The 10524-nt window shown below is 35.5% G+C and overlaps 1 long non-coding RNA gene across 1 annotated transcript; it reads right to left on the minus strand.

The window, feature by feature from the left end:
• Nucleotides 1-4549: 4549 nt before the first annotated feature.
• Nucleotides 4550-9728, minus strand: LOC128991805 (uncharacterized). The gene is made up of 4 exons (XR_008490682.1): nucleotides 9599-9728; nucleotides 8106-8255; nucleotides 7776-7946; nucleotides 4550-5722 (listed from the first exon to the last, which is right to left on the minus strand). It is a non-coding gene; the product is annotated as an uncharacterized LOC128991805 (long non-coding RNA).
• Between the last annotated feature and the right edge of the window lie 796 nt (nucleotides 9729-10524).

Genomic DNA, 10524 nt, shown 5'->3' on the forward strand with positions numbered 1-10524 from the left:
CAGGTATACCGTAAGACGATATCAAATAGTCAGAATCAAGAATTATTAGAAAAAATTTAAGCCTAAATAGTTTACTCATAAAACCAATAAGAAAAGAATTAGCCCAGGCAAAATACGACAAATTACCCTTAAACCTGGGCAAAATTGCTTCACAAGCGATTGAAGTGGTATTCAACACAGAAAATAATGCTTTATAACATATCCAAAATCCTCCAAAATCTGATCATAGGAAATTACTAAAAAATAAAATTTAAAATGGCGGCAAAATTTCAAATTTTTGTGATATTTGTTTTAAGACTTTTGGCGGTATGGGATAACGGAAAGCACATATACATAAATAAAACATCAGATTGGATGTTGAAATATCAAATAAATACAAGAATAGACTTTTTTTAAACGACAAGGACATATTTGTATGTACATTTTAGTTTCCATCGTTACTAAAAAAGAACTAAATTTAATAAGTTTTCTTGGACAAACTATTTATTTGAACTATTATCCTTTTGTTTCAATGTTCTTACATTCATTGATCTGGCACTACCCTCAAGAAGCAGAAAAAGACATTTCGTTATGTTTACACCCACAGTTGCGCAATGGAAAAAAAATGTAACAATAATTATTCTAGGGTTGGCGGTATATCAGATACTGTTCGGTAGTACGAGTTTTCCACCAAGAAGGACATTATTTTCAGACGTTTGAACAAATATGTGAAAAAATAACTATTATAGGAAACAGTAAACATGAATACTATAGTATGAAACAGTAAACATATCAAAACAGGCAATGCAAAAAGACTATGAGACAAAAAGTCGTACCCCCATACATTTCTTATGGACGTTTCGTAATTTGAAAATTTTTTAAGATAACTTTTCTTATATCTCCAGTTGTAAAAAAGTTATATATCCTCTGTAATAAAAGGGTTTACATTTGAGCTATTGATCATTAAAATCGGATGATTTAGAAACGAGCTACAAACCCTATTACAATATTAAATTTAACTTTTTAGATATAAGTTTTTATTAAAAGATGTATGTCTCGGGTTGTTAATATGCCACCAAGTTCATTCTGGTCTCAAATTACTCAGTGAATCTTTGGCTTTAATTTTATTAACCATTTAATAAAATCTGATGAATTTTAACTGGGTCATGAATCTTTATTTTAACAGTAATTATTTGTTATTCAAAATTTGTCTTTAGTTTTAGACATATATCCCCAATTCAAAATAACTCCCAAAAATCTTTACAGTCTTAAATAAATAGTAACATTATTGACTTTTGTTTTAGCTATGGATTACTTATTGGGAGTTATTAGAATTGGGGATAAATGCCCTAAACTAAAGACAAATTTTGTAAAAGAAATAATTTACTGTTAAATAAAGATTCATGACTCATTTTAAATTTGTCAGATTTTATTAAGTGATACATAAAATTAAAGCCAAACATCCACTGAGTAATTTGAGACGAGAAAGAACTTGGTGATATATTAGCAACCCGAGATATACATCTTTTAATAAAAACTTATTTCTAAAAATTTAAATTTAATATTGTGTTAGGGTTTGCAGCTTGTCTATAACACGCCCGATTTTAATGATCAATAGCTCAAATGAAAACACTTTTATTACTGAATATTTTAAGGTTAGAACAAACTGCAAGCGTTAGTAAAAACTGGAGATATAAGAACAATTATCTAAAAAAAAATTTCAAACTACGTAACGTCCATAAGAAATAGATGAGGGAGAATTTTTGTTTGAACATGATCTTCAAAACGAAAAAAAAATATTTAAAAACGGATTTTAGCATTGAAATCATCATGAAAATCTAATTTATAATGATGTGTCACAACACTATCATTACGTTTAAAAATTATATTTATATCCAATATGGCAGATCCAAGATGGCGGCCAAAATGCGTTCCCTATCAAAATAAAGGACTAACCACCCAATAAATATCGGTGGTAATCTCAAGTAAATATCTCAAAAATATGCATAAAAATGCATGTGATATATCGTCATTTGAGGGGGTTTCCTGTAGACCGACTTTTGGCAACTTTTAGTACGTGTCACTCTGCACACCCAACACTATACCAAGTAAAACCATACAATGTTTTCTTGCATTGTTTCAAGGCCATATCCCATATTTATCAACTATTGGTGTTTTAAAATAAATAGCTCTTAAGAAAAATAGCCGCCATTTTAAAATTTATTTTTAGACACTTTCCCATGGTCGGATTTTGGATGTGTTGTAAAGTAACATTTGTTGAGTCGAACGCCACTTCAATGGCTTATGAAGCAATTTTGCCCAGGTCAAATCATAATTTTACTAGACTAAATTAAACATCTGGAATCTGGAAAAGTAAGAGTACCAACTAACTTACCCTCACACTTTATGTTCTACATGGCCTTGACTTGACACTGGCAGATAGACGATACGGTGCTTCTGATACTGATATATATCGATATTTTGCTTACGATATCATCGGTTTATATCGAAAGAAACATGTGATATTGGAAAAATAACTACCATGCTTGTACCGGAGACAAAAAGTAGTACCAAACTAAACTATTAAATGTTTCAACTAACAGGATAGGCCTAAATATTTTTTTATAAACTCCTACAAGTGCAGTTTTTTTTAGTTTATTAAAGGTTGAATCAGTATTGGTATAAATTCAATGAGGAATTGTATTCAGTATCGTATTGAAATTGAAACGATGAATGTAGGCCTATCCTTCCGCGCATCACGGTACTAACTAGCTCGGTGCGTTCAATTAAAGCCAGTAATCAGAGGGTGATGATAGAATGTCTGTCGATGTTCGATGTTTTTTATATCGATGGTAGGTTCACGATGTTTTTGTTACATCGATGTTTTCGTCAAACTTTGATGTTTTTGACCAAGTATTGAGAGACATAGATGCAAAATGTAGCATATCTGTAAAAAATGTAGTCTTTCAAGATAAATTCCAGATTTTTTCAAAAATTCCCTGACTTTTCCCTGACTTTTCCAGACCAACAAAATTCCCTGACTTTTCCAGGTTTTCCAGGTTTTCCCTGACCGTACCAACCCTGCACATGTTTTATTTACAGTGTGGGGAGAAAATAGAGAAGTCTGTACATTAATTATTTTTGGTCGAGTTTCGACCACAGGACGATCACTAGTTATTATTATTATGTGCTCGCTGGGTTATACCAGTAGCAGTAGCTTACTTACTTAGTTGAGTTGACACCGAGCCAGTAACTTAGTTTGTACACTTTACAAATAAAACTAATAATAAGAGTTAATGACAAGCATCTTTGTGTTCAATAATTTCAATAACGAAAATTCAGATGTTTTCCTTTATTTTTGTTGGTACACAACTACACAAGCCTTGATTAGCAATGTGTTTAAAAATCTTGTGAAGCTACAGTTTCACCCTAACCTTTGAAAGAATAACCTCTACTTAATCTAAAAACTCAGTAGGTCTATTTCTTTTTCTTTTGGCTTTGGTTGGACTAGGTAAGTTACAAGGATGATCAAACAAAAATTTAATCTCAGTCTCCCAAGCTGATTTAAGTTAGAGCTAGGCCTAATGTTAGGGGATATGGTAATTATAAATAACTTTTGAAACTTTAAGAGTAATATGCCTAACTTAGGTAGGCCAAATAGTTTAGGCCTACAGGCCTGTCATAGGCATCTACTGGTACAGCTAAGCTAACACAAGCTTTGATATTAGTATAGTTGATGGGTTTAAAGATGTTTGTGTGGCCTAACACTATCTTAGGCCTAGGCTATTAACTTTAGGAATATTATGCGATATTTTGGTTATTCAACAGGGTTAGCTTAGTTGACGGAGTTGACGTGTCATCTACTGGAAGCGAATTAGAAGAGTAGCGAATTAAAGGAATGAGAGTGAAAAATGTCTTTAACATCAACATAATCAATACTCTTTGACCTCAGTATCTATGCAAAACTGCAAAGAAAAATTATAAAACAGCTGCGTCTAGATTTTGGCTTTAGTTAAGCCTAATTTATTTTGAAACTTTAGTTCAAAAGACGTTGTTAAGAGTAAGGTTGTGATAAAAATCACTAGCTCAAGAAATATATAAGTACCGTAGCTAGGAAAGTAGCTAATATTCCGCTACAACTACTTAAAAAAAGTAGCTCGCTACTGCTCTAGCTACAAAATTTGAAAAGTAGCGTAGCTACAGCTAACGCTACAAAATAAATAGCGCGCTACTGTAGCGTCGCTACTTCCCAACACTGCTCAGGACTATAGGCTTATCATCGTATACTTAATATTCATTAATATCTGTCAAATTTGTATTTTATCTATTTAATTGGTCTATTCATATAGGTATTTTGAAAATAATCCTTCCATAAGATAGATAAATACCGGTACATAGGCCTAACTCTTCACTGAGCTAAGTGGGTTATATTGGGTATTTTCACCAGTGAAGTGGGAAAAATTAAGTTACCAAAGTGAATTAGAAACCATGTTTATTCAAGTTATTCACTATTTATGAAGTCAGTGCCGGATTTACCACTAGGCCGATTAGGCCGCGGCCTAGGGCCGCAGAGCAAAAGGGGGCCGCAGAGGATTGGGAAAAAACATTTGTTTAGATAAAATAAAATAAAAAAAAATTAATTAAACCACCAGTTACCACGATCACAGGTGACCATAATGATGTCTCCGTGGACTGAGAGAGATGTTCACGATTATGCCGCGGCCGCGGGTGACGGGGATGTGTCCTTAATGATCGCAGCCCGCAGGAGACGTTCACGATTTAGCCGCGGCCGCGGGTGACGGGGATGTGTCCTTATGATCGCAGCCCGAAGGAGACGTTCACGATTTAGCCGCGGCCGCGGGTGACAATGATGAAGTCGTCATGATCGCAGTCCACGGGAGAGGTTTTTAACACGACTTTGCCACGATCGCAAGTTTCGATGATGATGTCCCCGTGATTGCGGCCCGTGGGAGATATTCACGATTTTACTGCGGTCCCGGATAACTATGATGGCTTTGACTTGGCTTAGGAGAGATGTCCATGATTTCATCCAGGATCACGGGGGCCGATGATGATGTTCCCTTGATGTATAGGAGATAGTCACTATTACTTCCGCGATCGCAAGGAATTTTCACCACAGGGGGAGGGCCGCTCAAGTAATTTGGCCTAGGGCCGCAAGTACCCCAAATCCGGCACTGTATGAAGTACAAGTAATAAAGTGATGTTGAGATGCCTCAAGCATGTGTTGTTCCTGTTTGCAAATCAAATTATAGAAATAATGTAAAAGATGAAGGAGTTACTAGGGGTACACTTCCATATCTGTTGGCACTAATATCGAACGAGTACTTTTTATCGATATATCGAACAATCGACATATCGATAAAAAGTACTCATTCGATAGTTTAATTAGTTAGGTTAGGTTATATATCGATTAATCGATATATCGATAAAAAGTACTCGTTCGATATAAAAAGTACTCATTCGATATTAGTGCCAACAGATATGGAAGTGTACCCGTTACTAGTACATTTTCTTTCCCGAAGAATCCTGAATTGTGTAGGGCGTGGATTCGTGCAATTTCTAGAACAGATTGGGAACCCAATGCAAGCTCTGTGGTATGTATTAAACATTTTCATGATGATGATGTAAGTTTGACTGAAAAGTTCCAAGACATAAATGGGGAATGGCATGAAAGGCGTAAATCTCATCAACTCGATCCATTCCAACGGCAGGTTTTTACTATCTGAAATAAGAAGAAAAAATATTCATAGAGCATTAATTAATTAACAATTACAGTACTAGAAATTATCTATAAAGTATAAAAGAGGATGTTTGTATATATATTTGGCAGTGATAAACTCAGACACCACTGAACCGATTGCCACGAAACTTGGTACATACGTGTAGAATTTCATGGAATAGGTTTATACACCATCAATTTCGTGATCCGTCCAATCGGCTTCGCCCCAGTGGCTCTGGAGTTTCCCATGTTAACCTTATGAGAAATGGAATTAATGAATCTTAACAGCTGTTTCAATTAAACAAGTTGGTTCTGTTCTATAATGTTCAATAGCATTAAAGTTACAACACTATTATTTCTTTTACATTTATGTTACGTACTTCTGTCTGTTTTCAGTCTTGAAAATAGTCTGGGGATGACTAGTTTCAGGTCAAAGACCCATTATCAAATCCACATCAAATTGAAGAGTTTATAATCCGACGGAACGGAAGTCTTCATCAAAACGTACATATACACGAGTCGACACAAAGTTCAAATTTTCACACGGATATGAGTACCTAACTTACATTTAAAAAGCTATTTATATTTAGGCCGGCCACATTCCTTCACGCACAGGACAAACCGACACAGGAACTATGGATTTGTCCACAATATTTCTAAGACGGTTTTAGGGGAGGGGGAATTTAACCTAAAACTGCCTAATATTGTAATGAAATCCATAGTTCCTGTGTCTATTTGTTATTGTTTGTCGGACATGATGGAACTGTGGATAGTTCCATCGTGTCCGCCATACAAACTGTGTCGGTTTATCCAGTATGTGAACGAATGTGGCCGGCCAATAGCTTTTTAAATGTATATAAATGTGCTTGTATCTATGTGTAAATTTGAGCTTTATGTGTCGACTCGTATATATACATTTTGATGACGACCTCTGTCGCCCAGTTTGATGTGGATTTGATAATGGGTCTTTGACGCGAAGCTAGTCATCCCCAGACTAATTTTTTAAGACTGAAAATGCGGGATGAGGTACGTAAGTTTTATACGGTTTATAGACTTGTTCTTTCACTAAAAAATCCCAATAAAGACTTAATACTTTTGAAAATAAAATATTAAGAAGCGTTTTTTGGACCAATAAAAGATAAGTTTTGTGGAGAATAAAAAAATAGGGGGTTGAGGGAATTTCATAGAGAACTAGAGAACTAGATAGGTACCTATTGTGGTAGTGGCAAGTAGAAGGTTGAGATAGCTGAGCCACATTCAAAAGACAGGTGAGAGAGAGATAGTAAAGCATGTGATAAGAGGTACTATGGAGGATAGGAGAGCATTGGGAAAAAGTCCTAAGGAGAATGGGAGCAAACCTAGAGCTGGCAGAAGATGGAGGATCCTGGAGGCACATGGTTGGCGACGCCAAAGACCGCCTAGGGTTTAAATGGCCACAGGAGTGCGTAAGTAAGTAACGGTAGATAATATAACGGCTGTGATCTCGGGTGATATTCATGATGACATTATAATAAATTATAAATCCACACTAAGACAAAAATATTTCTACTGAAGCTAATGGTTACCCGTCTCAGGTAGGCTAATCTGTTAGATATTATATAAGTTAGGTAGGCTATATCATTTACTGTTATGTCTATTGAGCTATTATGAATGTTTAGTCTATGTTTAACATTAGACAACAATGTAGCAATGAGTTTAATAGATCACCACTAGTGATATGGGTAGATATTATTAACTAATTAATTAGGCCTAAATAAAACTTTTTTTAAATAAAAACTATTTTGAATTACACTTTTAATTAGCCTGCAAGCTGTAAATAATTAAAATGCAGTTGATTTTTTTTTATTCAAATTTTTAGTTTAATTGGTTAATAATAGTTACCCAGATCAAACAACTGATTTTTCCGTTCCCTTTAAACAATTGTAAAAAACAAGATTGCATCTTTATTACATTGAAATTCAAACAAGTTTATGCATTTCAACTCACTCTTTCATTTAGGCTGATACCAATAATTGGCAAAGCCATGTAGGTACGGATGTAATTTCATTAAACTTACCAACATTTGCATTTGTTTGGTTTAGCCTTGCTCGGTCCCCATATTTTTTTCTGAATGGAAAAATGTTGTAGCAATTAGTTCAACCACCATCCTCCTAGTTACTACTGTAGTTACATCTGCTGTAGATGTACTGTTGTAGAAATCTTTCACCCATGCTGTTCAGCAATCCACCTGGTAAAACATAAATGAGTTAGATATCTCTACTACATACATTGACATCCAGACACAAATTTTTTTTTTTTTTTAATTCAACTCTTTCATTTAGGGCTGATACCAATAATTGGCGAAGCCATTTAGGTTAAGATTTAATTATCCTACATTAAAACTTACCAAGAGATGCACTTGTTTGGTTTAGCCTTTCCAAAATCTGCCTTGCTCGGTCCCCCAATGAAAAAAAAACTTTGTGGCAAGCAGGTTAACCACCATCCTCCTAGTAGACATAGGCCTACAGCTGTTGGATGTCTTGCTCAGCAATTCAACCTGGTATACATATGAGTGAGTTACACTAAAATGGAGCCATGGTACTTTATTACTGGCACTTGGTTGCATTTGTTTAAACCCAAAGCGTATATGTAGCAGACAAGAGTTTTTCATTTAAGTTATGCGTAGGCTATACAGAAATTATAAGCTTATATTTACAGTACTTAATATTTTATTTTTATTATTTTTTGTAAGAGGTTGGCGGCCTCTTTTATCCAAAAAGACTACAGATCTGGCTGTGGAACGTATCTAGCAAAGCAAGGGGTGAACCGGTACAGTACGAAGGTGAACTGTACTGATAAATTTTAGTGGCAGTAACCAGGATCCGGACCCACGGCATCGCTGCCTTAGGCCCGAAGTCCGGACGCTACCAACTGAGCCACCGACTCACCAAAGACTGTTGATACTGAACAATGAAAAATTATTGTAGTTGTAAATTTGAAGTGACCTTAAGTTAAATAACGGAAATGTAGCATAAAAGATGGACAGAGTGCAAATCTGTATACTTAAAAAATATCTTTAAGAAATCGACATAAACCGACAATAAGTTATCATACTAAGTAGTTACATAGACTATAACTTACTAAAATATTTGCTAACTTATAACCTACCTAGAGTCGAAGAAATACAATATTTAGACTTCACAAGTGAGTATTGTGAGTCTACTTGTTTAGTCTTGCAAATAGCCATTTTAGTTTTATGTAAGTTATTTAAGTCAGTCACTAACCAATAGCCTGCATGCCTGTTAACTTAATTCCCTAAGCATTAAATGATCATGGTAGACTAAATAGGTTATCAGTTAGATGTCCACAGTGAAGCCTAGCCTAGGCACTCTCTGATACTACCTTGTCTAGACAAAAATTTAGAGAAACTAACTATAACTATGTAATGCTTCTATAGGCTATGTCTTGTCTAACCCACGAATACAGTACTAACTTAACTTAGAACAGGAACAGGCCAATGATAGGCTTTAAACGAACAGACACGGTATGGATCAGAAATTTAATGTCTATGTTAATGCTGTAAAGTTAAGACAATAGGTCAGTAGCACGAATACTTTCGTGAGGGTCGTTTTGTTGTTCAATTATTACTTTAAAAAATGCATTTAAATTTATCTGCGTTCAACTTTATGAAGGGATTAATTGACGCAATTTATGTCTGTTACTTTCAGATCTATGTTGGATATATTTATAAAGACAATGCCTAGACCAAACTACAAAATAGGCTTACTTAATAAGTTAATAAATACATGGGCAATTAGACAATAAGATTAGAACTGAAATCTTAGCTGGTTCTTTAATCGGTAGGCTAGTTTTTAGTTTTTGTACCAAAATCAAACTTACGTATTGTTGCTGATACAACTCGATTCTTCAAATGATTTAGAGAAATAATAATTAACTTAGCATATTTCGTGAAAATAATGTACTGTACAAGTTGAACAACAACAGACTACTTGATTATACAACTGTACTTAACTTACTTGTCTGGTCTTCATTCTGCAAGTAGCAAGTGCAAAGTGTGTAAAAATATTAAAAGTGCGTGTCGGCGTCGGCTGTCGGCGTCGGCTGCTTCCAATCCAAACAAAATGTAAACAACACAGTCACGTGACACAGCACCACTTGCGACGTTGCCAGTTCGATGGCCGCGGCCTGTAGTTAAAGGCGGCCGTGGCCTAGGCCTAATTCGTGTCCAATTGCAATTCCCAACTGAACTGCAACTGACTAGACCGAACCAAACCGACCTAGACCGGGACCGACTACCGAGTACTGACTGTGACTGGGACTGAGACAATTGAGGCATGATTGAGAAAGAGAATTGAGATTAAGACAAACCCGATAATGATGTTAGTTATTTAGGCCGGGGCCACACTTGTAACTTTTAACCAGCGAAACAGTTTTTTCCGTTTTCACGTGCGACGCACGTAAAACAGTTTTACCGTGGCCACACTCGTCTTACGAGATAGATTTTTCGGGCAAACCAGTGAGACTGATAGAGCATGCCACACTGGCAACAAAAATCGTCCGTGTCAGTGTTCCGACTCCCCCCCCTCCACGTACTAAATCAGTCAGGTTTAAACTAGAAACGTCCGTGGAAAAAATTCAGCGAGATAAGATGAGTGTGTTCACTCCCATATGCCACAATGCCCCGCGACTAGTTTTACGTGCAACGCCCGTGGAATGTTAGTAGAGAATACACGTGCAATTCCGTTTGTCAGTCTCGCTGCCAGCATATAATAATCATCTTATAATTAATTTTAATTATAAGATTA

The sequence above is a fragment of the Macrosteles quadrilineatus genome, unplaced genomic scaffold (assembly GCF_028750875.1).
Source record: "Macrosteles quadrilineatus isolate MER2022 unplaced genomic scaffold, UCM_ALF_1.0 Scaffold_4__1_contigs__length_99947679, whole genome shotgun sequence".
NCBI classification, from domain to species: domain Eukaryota; kingdom Metazoa; phylum Arthropoda; class Insecta; order Hemiptera; family Cicadellidae; genus Macrosteles; species Macrosteles quadrilineatus.